The sequence below is a fragment of the Eupeodes corollae genome, chromosome 3, assembly GCF_945859685.1.
Source record: "Eupeodes corollae chromosome 3, idEupCoro1.1, whole genome shotgun sequence".
In the NCBI taxonomy this organism is placed as follows: domain Eukaryota; kingdom Metazoa; phylum Arthropoda; class Insecta; order Diptera; family Syrphidae; genus Eupeodes; species Eupeodes corollae.
Genome location: NC_079149.1, coordinates 104,880,106 through 104,898,210, shown reverse-complemented (window position 1 = coordinate 104,898,210; position 18,105 = coordinate 104,880,106). Strand labels below are relative to the sequence as shown.

Sequence of the window (18,105 nt, the reverse complement as noted above, 5' to 3'; positions counted from 1 at the left end):
GTGAATGTTCTACTAATTGGGTCTGTGTGCTCCATCAAATTCCTTGAGGGACCACACTTTCTAATTGAATCCCATCATACACTTAATGGACAGTGAGAACTAATTTGTATATATCAATGTCCAGAAAAGATTAAGCAATTGTCAAAATAGCAGACTATTCAAAAAGAAACTTCTTATTGGAAAATCCTTCACTACAAATTCCAGCAAGTCATTACCTCAAAAATCGTATAGAAAAATTATATATTTAAATACAATCTAATAAACCTCAAACAACTATTAAACGAAGTGATCACAAAAACAAACAAAAATCTGCCTAAGCATACAAGAGGGAAAATTGAACGTAAATATTATTATGATTCAAAATTAATTCACATCAAAACCTCAAAGATATTTATTTTGTGAATCGATACTTGTTCTCTTCTCTTATACAAAAAAAGGACGAACAAAATCTACTTCTATATTCGTCCTATACCGGCATTAAATTAATTCCTCTGTGTACATTCTTGTACATAATATACCCATACCATGCTTTTATTTTCTATCAACTATCAAATCAAAGCTTTTTTAAAGCCAACTCATGAGCCATGCGCACTTAGATCCTGATGAAAATATAGTTTTTTGAGAGACCCCCATCATCATCCATAGCCATGCAAAATAGGGCTAAATTCCTTATAAAGTTTCTGCGTGTTGTACGACGAAGAGTATGTGAATTGAAACACTACTGCTGGATGCTCCCCATTTCAAGGATACAAACAACCACGACTACGACGAACGTTGATTTGAGTACTTGCTTCCTACTCCGAGTATTTTTTCGTTTTTTCGGGATGTCTTATACAATTTTCGACGGTATACTCTCACGTCAGTCCTGTCAACGTAAAATTTTCAGTATATTCTTAGCTTTCACCGGAATCTGTTCTGGAAATAGTGAAGGGAACCGAAAAAAAAAATTAATTCCAAAATTCCAATACACCACATAGAATTTCCAACGTTGCAGAAAGGGCACATACATAATTGAGTTTTCCATAGAGCAAAAGGACATTTTCGATAAATTGAAAAATCCTTGCACGTTATCGATAGCAGTTAGTTGGGTGGTGTGTTGTGGTTTAGTGCATTCACGTTTATTGGTTCATTTAACCGCAACACAAAACATCGATGTCGCGCTTGAAAATTACCCCGGAAACGAGCCAATTTTATCTCCTGAAAAGGCTATAAAAAGAAACTGCCTTCGCCAGACGATTATTGGTTTTTATTTTTTATTTTTAAATATAAATTCAGTGCACTTCTGTTTCTATATGTATAAAGAAGGAGATAAATAAGTGTTGGAATACAGAAACATATACCATAGTATAAAAGATTTACCCACGTTCATTGTGTTCATCCCTGTACTCGAGTAGGTACCTCTATTCTTGCCTCTTAAAAGTCCTTTTTGTGCTGAAGAACGAAATGGATAACGGTGAGTTTTTGGCAATTTTCTGTGTAATCGGGTATAAAGTGGAAAATGCTTTTCTTTTTTATTTGATAAATGTTCTGTGCTGTGATAAAGGAGAGTGAAAGTAGAAATTTGTTTGTCTTCTCGTTTCGTCCTTAGGAAGTGAAGTAGGATATGGTGGTTATGGCTTAAAGCCCCTTTGTGACACAGTTCTGGTGAAAATGTATCTATGTTTCGTATAAGTACTTTGTTTTTATTTTAATTGCAACGTTGCAACATAACATCTGATCAGAATGAGGGGGAGTATAAGGGAGACCGCGAAAGTCAGTTTCAAAATTTATAAGCTTCCTTTTTTGCATTTGGGTACATATACTTTTGAGCAAGTACAAAATTACCATTGATTTTTCCCCCCAACACAAAAGCAACTGAGCATCCGTTTTCTTTTGTGAAATTGTTTTTATGTTATAGAGGGGGTGGTAGGGAGAAGCAGGCGGTCGGTCGGTGGTGCTTTAAATAAAGGCAACTATTTTCGGCTCAAGATGGTAGTTTGAGGATGAAGTTGAGGGCGGCCCAAACCAGTGTGCCGAAAGTGCCGAATGAAAAAAAGAATGTCGTGTTTCCCTTAAAATATGTATTTTGTTTCTCTCTATGTCGTCCTTGCTATAGGGCGCTGCCCCGCAGTGTGGCGGCTTAACATGGATTATTTTCTTGTGTTTGTTTATTTTATTTTTTGTTGGTGTTGCCTTCTGAGGGATACTTTTTGAATAAAACGTATCCATCATACTTCCTTCCGATCTGGGTTGGGTTTATGGTTTGCTTGTTTTTTTTTAATTTTATTTTTCTTCCTTTTTTCATTTTTTTTGAGGAAGACCGCCACACCGGTTTTATTTTTGTTGAAGCTTTGATAACAACACAGCTAAATGGTTTCATGGGAATTATGAATTTGTTCTTTTCTAAGGGGATGTTGTTGGTATATATTAGGTATTTGTTGTTGTTTTTTGTTGTTATATATAAAGGAAATAAAACATTATGTAAAATATTTTTTTTTGTTGTATAATGAAAACTTGGACATTCACACAAAATAGGATCAATGAGGAATAATGGGGATGGGCGTAATTATGTGGAATCAACAGGGAATTTATTTGGCTTGGCCACCACGCTACTGCTAACTCCGCCGCCACTTTGTGGAGAAAAAAATATATTTGAAATTAGTCTAAAAGCTAATACCTAAGGCTTAGAATTAGCACTATGGGGTCAGTATATTATTTTTCTTCTTTTATACAAAACAAAATTTGTAGTTGAATTTGAAATTGGAATTTAGATTAACACTGAGTTACATCATCAAAAGTATTATTTTACTAAATAATACCATAAAAAAGGTCATATTGAATTTTATTGAAAAGGTCTCTTTTAATTTGTTTAAATACACTTTTTGCTTTGTAAAATTGAGTAGGTTAATAATACATGAATTTTAGACGATGCTAGTTCTGTAAGAATTTTTAAGTGTTTAATTACTTTTAAAATCAATTGGTCAACAAAATGTTTAAAGTTCACGCCATAATAAATGATGAATTAAGTTTAAATTGTTTTTGGAGTTCTAATAACGTTAAATATTCATGGAATAAGTATAGTATAGAAACCTTCAAATGATTACATGCAACAAAACCACGTCACTTTTCGTGAGCCTTTTTCATTCAAGATATTTTTAATGAAAACCAATTTAAAAGAATACCAAACTATTTAAAAAGAAATAATTTATTTTATATAAGTCAAGTCAAAATAATTGGTAGAAATGTTGCCAAAAGATATGATTTTTATTATCAATCAATAACCAATCTGTTATCCTACCATTCAAAATAATTTTGTTTTGGCAGCCAAGAATTTATATACAATATAATATTTGTATATCCAAGAGAACTTTTATTTTTAATTTAATTTCTTTAACCTTTCATGTAGTTTTTTTACGTACACATTGTTGTATTTTATGCAATTACTTCGTCATTAATTTTGTCTATATATACTTTTATTATAAATGACAAAGTCAATTTGTTTGTTTGCTTGTTTGTCCGTCCTTCACGTTCTAACGGAACAATATTATGACATGATTTTTTGTGTAGCTATAATTAAGACTCTGAAGAGTGTCTTAAGCTTCTTTTTAACGCGATTTAAATTGACAGATAATTCGAGCAGATCTATTGGTAGCACTTAAACAAAGATATTCGATATATTCTTTATTATAACACTAATTAGTAGCATATCATTAGGTGCTTCTTTCTTTTGGACATACCAGTATAATCGTTGTCTATTATTAGGAGTTTCTTATTATGGTATTGAAAATAGGAGTGCCATAAAAGCTTCTGAGAAATTTAGTTGACCGCCGATTATGTGACGGTACAAGACTTCCGGTCAAATAACATCTGCGAAATATTATTAAGGCTAATATCTTAGTGGGCAACGGCCTTAGTTACGTTTTTTTTTATTGTGGAAAACTCACCAACTACCTTATCATTTTTAACTTCACATAGGAAGTTATTGTATTTGGTCCGATTTGTCAAATTGAAAATTTTGACATTTCTCGACGTTTCAAGGTCCCTAGAGTCGAAATAAAAGATTTTTGGAAAGATGGCTGTGCGTGCGTGTGTACGTACGTTCGTACGTTCGTGATGTTTTTTTTGTCGTCCATAGCTCAAGAACCAGTTGAGGTACCGACTTCAAATAAATTTTATTATACAGATAATATTGCAGAAAGATGTAGAAAGGGCTCTCAAGAAAATTTCGTGGGTGCTTTTTTTACCATAGCAGTTTAAAAAAAGGTGAACATTTTGGTTAACTTTAAATACCTCATGAACCAAAAAGGCTAGAGACTTGAATTAAATTTTATATAATATATTGTAACGTGACACGAAACAAGTATATTTTTTGAAAAAAATCCAATAAACGATTTTGTATAAACCAAAAACACTCAAAACAAATATGTCATCTCGAAAATTTTACGAATAAAAAATGATTTTATCTACACTACAATTTTGTGCAATGAAAAATAACGTTTTTAAATTTTGTGACAAAGGTTGGTAAAAATTGAACTGCGACTAAAACATCTTTTTAAAAAGTTGAGATTATGGCTTCCCACGTATTTTATCTTATATAAACAATATTTCTGTTTCAAAATTCAAATTTAAGAAATTTTGAATTAACAGTTTTTTTTACAAAAACATAAGAAACCTAAAAAAATGAATAAAAATTGATTTTCCACTAAAATAACTTTTCAAAAGTTTAAGACATTAAATTACTTAAGGCTTAAATTACTTTTATCTTTTAAAAATATAGTTGTCAACATTCAGTAAGACTTTGATGAAAATCTATTTTTTTACAAAAAACACTAAAACTAAATAAAAATTTACTTTCGACTCAAATATCTTTTCAAAAATTAAAAATGTTGTCTTCAAACTTTTTTATTTCACAGAAAATATTGTTTTCGATATTCAGTAGTTTTTTTTTATAAAAATCCAACAGTCCGTTTTTCATAAGAAAATAAAATCTACAAGAAATAGTACGCAAATTTGGTAAAAATTGATGTTTTGTTTTTGATATCTCTCAAATTAGTTGCATTCATCCAAATTATAAAAATTTAAGAAATGCTACTAAAATTGGTAAACATTTTTTTTCGACTAAAAATCTGACAACTTTTTTAACCCAACACGAAAATCGCAAACTTTCAAGCAAGACAAATTGACAGACGGGATGGGAAGTTATCAGTGTGGGTTGCATCCCAGCCTCTTTTAAAAGGTTTGGGTTTGATGTGAAAAAACACAACTGGAATTGGCAGAACCGTTAAACAATTTACAAACGAAAAATTACAAACGAAAATTACAAACGAAAAATTAAGAATGGGATAGTTTTACTTCAACACTGACTAAGTGGTGCTTCGCACCATCTTGAGGCGCTTAAAGATGAGAAAGAAGCTGGTGTGAATTGAATTGCATTGGAATTTTTTAAGTATGGGACTGTCATGCTCAACGAGAACCTTTTAAAACTTTTTTTAATTTAAAATTGCTTCGATTTACGAGGTCTTAAAGTTTAAAATATTCAAATGTAATGGAAAAATAGAGTTTGAGTAAAGCATCCCTGATGCTTTACAAAAAACCCTTCTCGCAAAAAAATGCGAATGGTAAAGTTTTGTCACTTAGAGGTCTTTGTCAGTTTTATAACTTGCCATGGTGATTTGGCAGCTGAAAATAATAACACCTTTACAGATATCTCTCCATCAGTCAGGCCTCATTGTGAAAAAAACCTAATTATAGGACACTAAGGCGTAGACGTACTATTTTTATCATTCTGAAGAAATTTTTTAAGAAAAACTTATATCTGTCTTATTAACCAACTTTCGATTAATATTTCAGAACTAATACCTAAGGATAACTCTCATAAAACTTAACGTATTGAAGAAGACTATAACGAGTACTATGAATTTTTATAGAGGTTAAGAAAGCATTAAGCTAATGGCCTGATCTTATTAAAATAAAATACGATTTTAATTTATTTTACTTACACATTAAGCTTATTTAATATATTTCAATTTTAAATAAATAATTGAACATTCACATAACTTTTTGGCTAGTGCGAATGCAATCACACTGATGGCCTATAACAAACAAAAATTCCAACATGCTCTCTTCCAACCTATTCTTAAAAATTGTAAGGCTCCAATTATAATAATGCAAAAGTCTTATGCTTGTTATAGAATTTTAAGATACAACAGCGTGTCCAGGTTTTCATTTTCTCACGACTATAAATCCTACTTTTTGACGATTTCTTTTATTTTTCCACATAAAAGCACAAACAAGAGCTGACAGAAAAGTCTCATGAATAACCATACCTACCCAACATCAAAACAATATTATAATGTATGTCACTGTCACAGTCATATCCCCGTTTATGAAATATGTAAAAATGTTACATTTGCAATTCTAACAGTCTTGACCTTCTTTTACATATATACGAAATAAAATAAAAATCAAAGCTTATAGTACAAGTTTATGAAGTATATACGATGTTTTAATTATTGTTTCTTTTCAAAAGTTACTTACATGAATGAGCAATTTTTATCAGACGCATCAACCGCAATGCAAATATTTACAATCTTCAAATAAAAAAATAAACAACATTCACTCTATAGAAATATTACATTTCTATCTAAGCTGACATAATGCACAGTGTAAGTTCATACCTATGCATATGGTATGTCAGTTTGTCTGTGCATACTCGCTGTCTAATATACATACGTATGTAATAAATTGACATACATAGTTTTCTTTCAAAACGTTTTTGTGGGTGGATGAGTATATATTTTCATTTTTTCTACGCGACTATGTTATGTACGTGTTATCCTTTCATGCAAATAACTGATGAAATCAGCTTCAGAGGCATCAGAGCTCTAAGGACACACCACAGCATGGATAAAATATTCCCTTTGACATTACAACATTGTTTTTTTTTTTGACATATATAAAAACATTTTGACACATCAAGCTATACAAAATGTCACTTTGTAGATATTTATCATCTTTTTTATATAGTTTGCGGTAAGTTCAAAGCAATGTCTTTTTTATAAACTATGACCTTGCTCTTTGGTTGTGTCTGAAAAAAAGCGTAAAATTAACGATGTTTTTGGTGCCGTTCCAATTTTTTGAATAAAATTCTTAATTACTATTTAATGAACATATAATAAAACAACAATGACGGTAGAAGTGGTGTTGTGGTGTTGATTGTGACGAGTGACCAACGACGACAACGACGACGAAGCGACGTGACGTTTAAAAGCGTGTTTTATTTTAGTAAATCACTTGTTTTATAAGCCGCAAGAAAACACACACACAACAAAATTCTAACCAACAAAAAACGTGTTGCTATTGAATTTATAACAATAATAATTTGTTCTCTCTTTATTTTTAAATTGTACATAAAAACATTTAAAATGGTGATGAAAATTTATTTCAGAAGTAAAATAAATCTAGGTACATACCGGCTTCAATTAGCCATGAAAAGTTTAAAACCATATAATTTAGTAAGGAACATGCATGCAATAAACTGAGACAGCAAATGAATTGGATATATGAACTTTTGAGTTAATTTTATTGTCACTATTTTTAAACCTTAAAGCCATTACAAAAAAATAAGCCTAAAACCACATGTGTTTTAATATGGTAAAGGTAGTACAAAAAAGTTACTTGTTCTGTTAGGCTGTTGGACTTCTAGGTCATATATGTGTGGTGTGCAAGTTGGGATTGGGATTAAATGACTCAAGGGTTAAATAAACGGTTTTTCAATAGGAACTTGACAACTTTGAGCTTTTACAATACAGACGCACCCTTAAAACATGATGACCAAACTGTCAATGTCAAAACATTCAATAAATCCAAGATTAACATCATGGTGAACGGCGAAGTTCATGAACGAAAAGGTTAATCAGCTATTTTAAGTCATTCGTCTATAAAATCAAGTCCACCTCAAGTTGGTGAAAGTAATGGTCTGATGATATTAATTATTTCATTAGTTCAAAGACTAACGTCATGTATTTTTATGATCAAATTACATAAAAGTAATTTGGGACAATTATTCAGCTTGAAGTCTAATTGATGAGTTTTGAAAAAAGCCTAAGATTGGTTATTTGGTATATTAAAATGTTTGGATTGTTTCGATGCGTTTCTCAAAAAAATTCTTGGAATCAGACCTTGAATAATTTTGTAAGCTTATGTGTCATGTAATAAAATTGAAGTTTCGAAAACAAGGCTCTCTACACCTCTACTTGGCTAAGCTCATAATCAGCAATTAATTAATTTGATGATGAATTAAACTCTCTTGGATTCCAAATTCGTCATCCAGAAATAGGCATTATCGCTATAGATTTGTTTGGTACAAATTAGAGTGAGCTTACAATTACTACAGCGCCTATTTAGCAAACACACGCCGATACCACGGACATCAGCGATATTTTGGCTAGATTTAAAATTTTGTCAAGGTACGAGTGTTGGTTGATCGTGTTCTAAACCAGTGAAGCAGTAAAAATAGCGCAGTGCTTGAAATGTTGCGAGAGGATATTCATCATTAAATACTAAAGAAAAACAGTTTAAATGAATTACAGTAAATTTGACAGATGTAACTTTAAAAACATATGGCAATTAAAAACGTCTTAGCGTTCAAATTCTATTAAAACGGTTAAAACAGTTTTAATTGGGGCCAGTTGAAGCTATTATTTAAATCAATCGGGACATTTTGAACACTCCATAGGAAGTTATTGTAATGGGTCCGATTTGTCGAATTGAAAATGTTGACATTTCAGTCCGTACGTTTGCGACGTTTTTTTTGCTGTCCATAGCTCAAGAACCAGAAGAGATATCGACTTAAAATAAATTCTGTTATTCAGATAATAGTGCAAAAATATGCAGAAAGGGCTTTTAAGAAAATTGAGTGTGATGTTTTTTTACAGTTAAAAAAGGGGTGGACATTTTGGTTAACCCTAAATATCTCACGAACCAATAATCCTAGAGATTTGAATTAGATTTTATATTATGTATTGTAATGTGATAACGAAACAAGTATATTTTTGAAAAAAAATCCAACTAAAGTTTTTTTTCAATAAATCAAAAAAACTGAAAAAAAAATATTTATCACTTCGAAAATTGTATGAATACAAATTATTATATTCCCAACACAATTGTGCAACGAAGAAGAACAATTTTGGCATCTGGTGAAATTTTGAGGAAAATCGAATTGACAGCTTTTTTATACAAAATAGAAACTTAAAAAAAAAACATTGCTCAAAGTTGGTAAAAATTGAATTTCGACTGAAAAGTTTTAGATATATGTAGGCTTCAAAATCAATTTTATTTTACAAGAAACATTGTTTTCAACATTCAGTAATTTTTTTATAAAATTGTAACAGTCTGTTTTTCATACAAATTTAAAATCTGATTTATGTTCCAATTTCACACAATTCCAATGACAGATTTCTGTCACTAATATTTTGTCAGTGGATTTTAATCAGGTTTTCTTCCAACCTTACAGAAATGTTTAATGCTTATAAACGACCTGCTTAAAATATTCCAACGATTGGCTTCAATGATGAAAACCAATTTTAGCTTTAATTGGCCCCATACACCTTTAATTTCAAAAGTTGTTGTGTGTTCTTCCAAAAGAATTCCTATAATGAAAAAATCGAAGAAGATTCATTTTAATTACTCTTGTATTTTGGCACATTTCACCTTTGAAGCTGTATTTTTTTCAATTATGTCCTTACTTTGAATGTTAATGTAATTGCATTGGAACTCTTTTAGATTTTGAGGACGCACCTGTGCAAATTCGTCAAAAAAAATTATAAAAAGGACATGTTCAGTTCATGGCGTTTATTTGGCTGATACCGTTTTTCATTTCTAATGACATAGCTTCAAATCAAATACCTATCTTTTAAATTCTTCAAAAAAATATACATGTTAATTAAAAAAAAAAAAAAATAAATTGGGTGGCGCGACAGTCCGTTGAGAACCAAGGCCTAGTGACTTACAACTCTCAACCATTCCTGTTTTCGAGTAATGTTGTCAGGAATGGAGGAGACCTACAGTTTATATACCGACTCCGAACGGCTAATTTTGAGAAAGCACTTTTTCATGACAATCGTTACTCTTGGAGAATTTGTCAATTCCTCGCAAGAGGCAGTACCCGTGAAAAGACTTTAGATGGCATAGGCAGGGATCGAACCCAAGACCTCTAGCATGACAGTCCAACGCACTTTTTGTTTTTAATTCATTTTTATTACTTCATTCTTAACCTATCTTAAAGCTAGACAAAAATTCATAAAACTAGCCTAATTATCCATAACTTACAACTAACTTAATGGTCCCATTAAGTTAAACTATAACACTAATTACTATGCCTTTCGGCCCTAAGATCTATTTTAACTTCAATTCAATTTTATTTATTATTGTATTAATTAGAAAATTAAAAAAAAAAAACTAATATCAATATCCTTTTTATTTTTGCTTAAAAACTACTTAAATAAGGTCCCTAATATAAAACTTTAAACTAACTTAAACTACCTATTCTACCTATAAACTACTTAAAACTAGAACAACCACAGCATCAAATCTAACGTTTTTTGTTTTTATATTTTACTGTCTTTTTTTGTATGTATAAAAAAAAAAAAAAAAAAAAAACAGTCCAACGCACTAACCATCATGCCACGGGTACCACTTACATGTTAATTGAATATCAAAATAAAAGCTTTAAAAAATATAACTTTAACGTCGTACGAATGTGCCTATGTATCCAAAGAGTGTTTTTAGAAATATTTCCTGTATTTTAAGATTTCAAAAATTTAAACGCCATCTTTTATTTGAAAATCGTTAAAGTTTGTTTTATATTATTTTTGTATATGTACATAAATAAAATATTTTTGGTATCCTACTATTTAGAGCTTATTAATTTACGATTTACATTTCCATTTTAAGACATCGAGTTTCGGAAAAAAATAATTTTTGATCATCAAATATTATTTGCACAGAATAAGAGCTTGTACACAAAAAAATACAGATATCGGCTGATTAGTTCTTGAGAAAAACTTAAAAACAAATTAAGGATTCTATGAAGTTACATTTAGTGGAGCAATACAAAAATATTTGTTTCATATTAAAAAAGCCTCAGTAAGAAAAAAACATAAGCGAAAATTATAAAACAAAATATCGGTTGTTTTTGAGAAAATTAGAATACACGTTTTTTGACCAAATAATTTTTGTGGGGGCCACTGGTATTTTTAATCTTGAAAATAAAAATGAAAAAAGAGGCTGGGATGCAACCCACACTGATAACTTCCCATCCCGTCTGTCGATTTATCTTGCTTAAAAGTTTGCCTATATGTACTCGTATCAATTTTAACCAAATTTTTGTAGATTGTATTTTTTTATGAAAAAACGGACTGTTGGATTTTTATACAAAAATTACTTAATATTGAAAACAATCTTTTCTGTGAAATAAAATAAGTTTGAAGCCAATATTTAAAATTTTTGAAAAGCTATTTGAGCCGAAAGTAAATTTTTACCAAGTTTTAGTATTGTTTTTTTTTTTTGGAGTTTTATTTTTTGTAAAAAATCTTTCAATTCGAATTTTTTAAAAATTTTACCAAATGTTGAAAACAATATTTCTTACAAAAAAAATTAGTAAGAACCTATTATCTCAAATTTTTTAAGAGATATTTTAGTCAAAAATCATTTTTTACTTTTGTTAATATTTTTTTTTGGTTTTTAAATTTTTGTACAAAAACTGTCAAATTGATTTTTTTCAAACTTCAACTGAATGTTGAAAACAAGATTTTTTGGAAGATAAAAGTAAATTAAAGCCAAAATCTCAAAATTTTGAAAAGATATTTGAGTCGAAAATCAATTTTTACCTTATTATCTGTATAACAAAATTTATTTGAAGTCGATATCTCTTCTGGTTCTTGAGCTATGGACGACGAAAAAAACGTCGCGAACTTACGGACGTACGGACGTACAAACGTACGTACACACGCACGCACAGACATCTTTCTAAAAATCTTTTATTTCGACTCTAGGGACCTTGAAACGTCGAGAAATGTCAAAATTTTCAATTTGACAAATTACAATACACACATTACATTACAATAACTTCCTATGGGAAGTTAATAAAGACCTAACTTGAATGCATCAAAACCTTAATTTCCAAATTTGAAGTCAATCGACCCAATGCTTTGGGCTGTACGGGCAAGTACAGACAGACCGAGCGACGGACGGACTTTTTTCGGCTTCACTAACATCGTTATGTTATGTTTCATTAATATCTCGATTTTCTTAAACGAATGTAAAACTTGTTGCAAATAAAAATTGAAAGTCAAAAGTTGAGTTAGATGACCGTTGAGAGTTTTTTCCAAAACACCATTCCACCAAATTCAACAACGAAACAACTTATGATTAATAAATCAGGAACTAATAAGTTCAGCGAACCTCAAATGTAATCTTAAACTAATTGATATCCCTATATCGGAGCACGAAATTTTAATGATTTGTTTCCATAGTTTGCTAAGTTTTTTCACATAAACTCTTCATTAAAACCTGTCTTGATTAGTTAGTTCTCTTCAATGGTTTACATTCAGAGTTTTCTATTTGATCCTTTATGATAAAATCACAACTTCCTCTTGTAAATATGTTATTAACATCTCTTCCTATATAAGTCATTAATTCATTTCATTCAAAAGTATATTTGCAAAGTTGTATACTGCCGTGGGAAATTACAACTCTTTTCAAAAACAAACAAAACAATACTTAAACTTTACTAAGAGCCTCTTTTATACAATTTTAATGTCATCACGTTTTTCAATTAAATCGATCCATAATATTATAATTCCACTCATATCATGCGATAGCACATCTGATTACACTCATACTCATGATATATACTTACTCTATTCATAAATGGAATAAATTAAATTTTGACCCAATATCAATCCTTTCCGATTGCACTTAAGTACATAGTACTTATGCATGCAACGAGTACCTATCCTCACTCCATCAGCGCACCGCGCTTCTCGTCATATAAAATTATGTTGATGGCAAAATATGATGAAGCACCCACTATATGCTTTTATATGAAAAAATAAGTATGATGTTATGCATGTGTTTGTTCAAATTTACTTATACTTACACTTACCTATACATATACATGGTACATACTTACCTACAGAATAAAGTTTATACACATATCATTTCCATTAATGCGTAATATTTTACTGGTCGGAAAGTTATAGTCTAGGGAGGTAGTGTTATAGCGTACTTTCAACTCTAGTATTGGAAGACAACCCTGTGTTTTCTTCCTCTAATGGACGTATGGGGGGGGGGGGGCTATTGTTATTTCCAGGACTGCATACATTTTTAATATGTAGTCATATAAATTCCAAAAAGGATTTTTTAAAACAAAAAAGGATTAATATTTTATCTGAGCCAACAGCCAGATGTGTGACATGATGATAAAAGTAAAATATCATAGAATTGAAAACCATTATTTCCACGAAGCAGTTTTTTAAAACCCTAACTTCAATACTATATTTGGTTCTATAAATGAAATAAAAACCCCATATTCACGTCATGCTAACTTACATTTTATCAAACTGAAGTCCAAAGGGGATTAGAGTAGTTCACAAGGGATAAAGTGTGAGTTTTGTAGGTAGAGTAGTGGTACTTAAAGGGGATACCTTCCTTACCGACATACATATATAGTATTATAGGAGGCGATTGAAATGCAGGGCTTGTAAATAACTTCAATTCGTGTGGGTTAAATAGACAAGCATTTCCTTGTATAAATCTTTTAGACATACTTTAGGTAAACAAAAACTTAAGCAATAAAGATGGACGGAATTTAATTAATTGTTTACTGATGGAATTTGTTTTGTAAAGTGCGGAGGACGGACGCGACGGAGATATATATGTATGTAATTTGTTTTGACATAGTTGTCGCGTTTGTAGTTTTTGAATGGTTTATTTATGTATGTAGTTAGGATGGGAAAAAAGTTTGTTCTTTCTGTAAATCCAATCAATGAGCTTACAATAGGTCACAGAAAAGTTCAATCCGGATATAGAACCTATTATGGGACAACATATTTACACCCTATTAAAGATTAATAAATTTAATTGTGTGTGGATTGATGAGGGCTGTCAATAAATGACATTTACTAAGTTCAACATGGGAAATGACAGAGCTCTTTGACAAAGTGTCAATTAGGTGTAACAATATGTTAGTTTCAACCTGAGAATATCGATTGTAAATGAAAGCAACAAATCAGTTCTTAAGTAAGTTTTAAATCAATTAGGGGTCAGATGTTTAGGTTATGGATAAGTTCACATTGTTATAAGCTAGTTTTTTCTTTTCTGATCTATAAAAATGATGGTCCAACCATAACCAACAATCATAATTGTAATTGTCACCTTAAAGTCAAGTTTCAATATTTGAAAAAATTCAACAATTAAGGGGTATAGAACTGCGTAGGGCGTGAACATTGTTAAAAAGTATTATTAAAATGTATTTCCTGCACTTTTGATCATTTGGTTAGCGATGAGGCAAACATTCACCTTGGCGGGTATTCGCATTGAGACATTAGAATACCCAAGTGATTGTTGAAACAACGACGAGGCATCCACAAAAATTGTTTGTTTTCTTTTTCTAACTATTATTAACTAGTGCTTAAAATCGTTAACTGTCGTCGTTCCTACTTTAAGATTATAACAGTTTTTAACAATATAACATCACTATACATGGTTCCTAAAATCCGTTTTATCATTTTGATGAAATAAAATATATTAATCTCATAAATTTTTGTTATTTTTGTTTTAAAAGTTGATTCAATTTTTCTTTCATTATTCAATTAACGATTTAAGTTTATTAAAGCAATTTCTTTAATTTCTGATATTAGAAGTTTGAAATATCAACAATTACTAATAAATGTCGTTGGTGAATGATTCTAACAAATTCCAACAATTTGTAAAAATGACAATTGGACGATTTTTGACATAACAAAAATAGTTAACTATTGTTAAAAAAAAGAACAGATCCTTGTCGGCTTCATTCCCTCTTTAAAAATGAGGCTGGCGAACCACTAACCGTAAACGGTGCTCGCTTTTCCGAAATGATAACGTACTTGTTCGTATTATAATTAAAAATATATGACTTCTGCATTAGAAAAGCATTTCTTAAAAATCACGTGTCCCAATTTGCGTTGCAATATCAGCTGTTTGGATCTACATGTAGTCATGTAGTCTAATCCAACTTTAACTAGAATAACTTGACTATTATTTTAAGCTTAAATCGATATCAACATTCAAAAAGCCTAAGATTGAAAAATTTCTATTGGTCGTTTGAAATTTATGTAACTACATATACTAACGTCCAAATACTTAGAATGGCTTTTCACTGTATATGTCTACAATTTTAGAACCAAGGAAATCTGGTGTCTGTTTTAATTTAATAGATTCTGAGAATGTATATCTGCAATATCGGAAACTTGTGCACATATGTATGTTCTGTGAAGCAATTTGTACATAAGCTCTGTGATGGACTGGGAATACAATTTCAAGATAATTTTATAGTTTCAGTTGACCATCGGTTTATGTTTCTCAGAATTCAGAAATAATTTCTTTCTCACAAATACACATTTCCTACAATTTCTATAAAATGTCAATACCATATAAATGTAATATTTTGTATTTGATAATGTGCATACCTTATACATTCTCTAACACAATTAACTTAATCTAGTTTAAACAAAAAGACAAAGCTTTTTATTTAATAAATCTTAGAAATATAAACTTCCCCATTTCGACATTTTTCCGCTGTTTTATATTTTTTCACTTTGAATTAGTCCTTAAGAAATAGTTCAAATTTTTTAATTAATTTATAATAAAACAAAAAAAGGTGCACAAAACTTAACTTAATTCTATAAATCGCTTACTTAATTCTTTTATCTCATTCTCTTGTTTGTTTGAAACGATAAAAGATAAGTTTTAAATTACCTATTGAGTTTTACTTCACAATTTTTTAAATCGAAAATTGAGTACGGTATACGAAAATGGCATTCAAAACGGTGTTCACATTGACGCTTTTAAGAATCGACTTTCAACATTTTTTTAAGAAGAAAGTTTTAGTCATTTTTAGTCCAAAGTCGTTCCAACCTTCAAAAGTTGTGCTGAATCTTACACCCGAGATAGTAAAACTTTCCCCTTTTTGCCAGATTTAGTCCGAGAAATGTTTTCTGGCGATTTCTGGGCTGGATATCAAATTCTATTTGACGTTCACGGCAACTTATGACAGAAGCAAAAAAATGATTGACTAAGGGTTGCCCATGTAATTCTTTTATTTTTGGTAAATTTGAATATTGTTCATATTTTTTATTTCCTTTAATAATCATATAATTTTCATAAAATGTATGTCTTTTTACAAAACTGTTACTGAAGAAGAAATTTGTAGTACAAAAAATATAAATATAATTGTCAATATTTATTGAAAATTGTAGTGATTTTTTGAAAAAAAAAAACTTATTTAAGTTTGATAAATTAAGGAATAATTGAATTTATATTTTAAATAAACATAATTTTACTTTTGTTGATATTTATTTTTTGGATTCTTATTTTTGATTAAATTGATTAAAATCTATCAACGGTCTTCGGTAACTCTGCTCGAGTATATTTTTTGACATTAAAAGGTATTCCAAACTCGTGCAAATTGGTTCAAAAACCGTTCCAAACATTTTGGCAGTTTGCTTTCTCTTTGAGAGCATTTCATCCCCATGCCTAAAATTTGACATTTGGCAATCTTTTAATGCGAGAAATGTCAGGAACAGACCTACCTTGTTCGTTTTAAAATTCAACTCAGTTTGACTGTTAAAATGGATGAATTTATTTCTGTAAATCTATAATATTGTAGCAAAAATCGCCGAGAGCGAGAACGTAAGAATCGAGGAAAGGATGAACCCTTGAAAATTGTAGCTTCAAGACAAATTTTATTTCAAAGCCTCTAGTTCCCGAGAAGTATATTTTTTAATGGATAAATTGTGATATTGCTTTGTAGGATTGATGTTACGGAAGTGTGCTAGCTGCTTATGGATCTGCCAGGAAAAAAAGAGAGCAGTCTTAATTAACGCGCGCCTTTTATACCTTCCGAAGTCTCCACGAAAATTCCCTTTTGAATCCTGTAGTCGTGTTCTTTGCAATAAACAGGTGTCTCCTTCTATCTCATTTAATCTCCTTCATCTGACACTTCGCAGCAACGGTGTTTCTGATTAGTTCAGAAAAAAAGATCTGTTTGTGTTTTTTATTTTTATGGTGGACTAAGTCATTTTCTCAACAATATCTAAAAAAAAAACAGTACAATTCTTTTAAATGTTGAAATGAATTCAAAAACAATCATAAGTTCTTATATTTAATCACACCAAACTTCTAAAACCTCTAAAATTGCTGGATGGTCGAAATTCATGTCTATTTTTATTTCGCAGTTTTTTGAGGCAAATTTCAAGGCATTTAACTCTGGAATCATTTAAAATCTAAAGGCTTTGTTACATTAAATTATTTTTGTTACAGTTTTTGAGCAGTTTTTGTCCTAAGCACAAAAATCAATTCTCGTTACGCAATATTAAAATCTAAACATTTATATGTCAAACACTTCCCTACATTTTAATCCAAGTCGATCATTAAAATAAACACTTGAATTTAACTATATGCTTGAATCCTCACTGCGTATAGTTTTGGATTACTATACTTATAATACTGTAGAACTACCCAAACAAAAAGTTTATTCTCTGAAAACTTATTCTTTTGAATTTCGACTTCCTAGTTTCAAAGCTTTAGGTATACAAACTTTACAAACGCCTTCTCTTCCGGAGTTGCACAAACAATCTTCCTTAATTTAAACCTAGAACAAATTTTGTTCCTCATATGTAGAAGAAAATCCTTCCTTAGTACTTGTCACATTTTTTTTTCTTTCTTGAAAAAGTTAAACGTAAATGTATAGAATGTCTTAATTACATAATCACTAACAAAATATACATGAATAGAATTTTTAACAATACACCAAATGAGCCCACATACAAATAAAAATAATAATAATTATTATTATTATTTTCGTGG

The 18,105-nt window shown here is 30.2% G+C and overlaps 2 protein-coding genes across 5 annotated transcripts in view; both read left to right on the top strand.

Annotated features, from left to right (window-relative positions):
• Positions 1-18,105, top strand: part of LOC129949726 (tetraspanin-6-like) — a 332,660-nt gene that overhangs the window by 68,882 nt on the left and 245,673 nt on the right. The window lies entirely within an intron of this gene.
• Positions 1-18,105, top strand: part of LOC129949706 (probable serine/threonine-protein kinase DDB_G0282963) — a 79,098-nt gene that overhangs the window by 23,128 nt on the left and 37,865 nt on the right. Inside the window, exon 1 of one of the 4 annotated variants that reach the window (XM_056061323.1) lies at positions 907-1,453. The exons of the other annotated variants lie outside the window; for them this stretch is intronic. The gene's annotated coding sequence lies outside the window, so the exon portion shown is untranslated. Of the gene's footprint in view, positions 1-906; positions 1,454-18,105 lie in introns of those variants that run through there. 4 annotated transcript variants of the gene reach the window in all.